Below are 453 nucleotides of genomic sequence, written 5' to 3'. Positions count from 1 at the left end.
AATTTAGGCATATTTTATTAGTTGGAAAATATACTTTTTTTACCAATCGTCATAAACTTTTCACCAAAGTATACTATTATACTTTTCAAAAGTCTGCAAATTTTTAGATGTGAAAATTTCAATATGTATTACATTTGGCAATATATATATATATATATATATATATATATATATATATATATATATATATATATATATATACATGTATATCTAGAAGTGTAAGCCATTTTGAATTTCAGATGGTTCGCTGTTACACACAAGTACTGGTAGGTGACTTGTTTGTAGTAGACAGTTCCACAGAACAAAATATTCTTACCGTGTCGAAACCCGGGAAAGAATATGTGAAATTGCTCCAGAAAAGGCTTAATATTTATGAAGCAATTCTGGTTTTTGATTGGTTGGTAGCAGAACGTGAATTAATTTGATTCGTCAGTTCTTAGCAGCATCGTTTAT

This window comes from Euprymna scolopes, chromosome 24 (assembly GCF_053919585.1).
Source record: "Euprymna scolopes isolate OS-2025 chromosome 24, ASM5391958v1, whole genome shotgun sequence".
NCBI classification, from domain to species: Eukaryota; Metazoa; Mollusca; class Cephalopoda; order Sepiida; family Sepiolidae; genus Euprymna; species Euprymna scolopes.
This window is presented reverse-complemented; position numbering follows the sequence as displayed.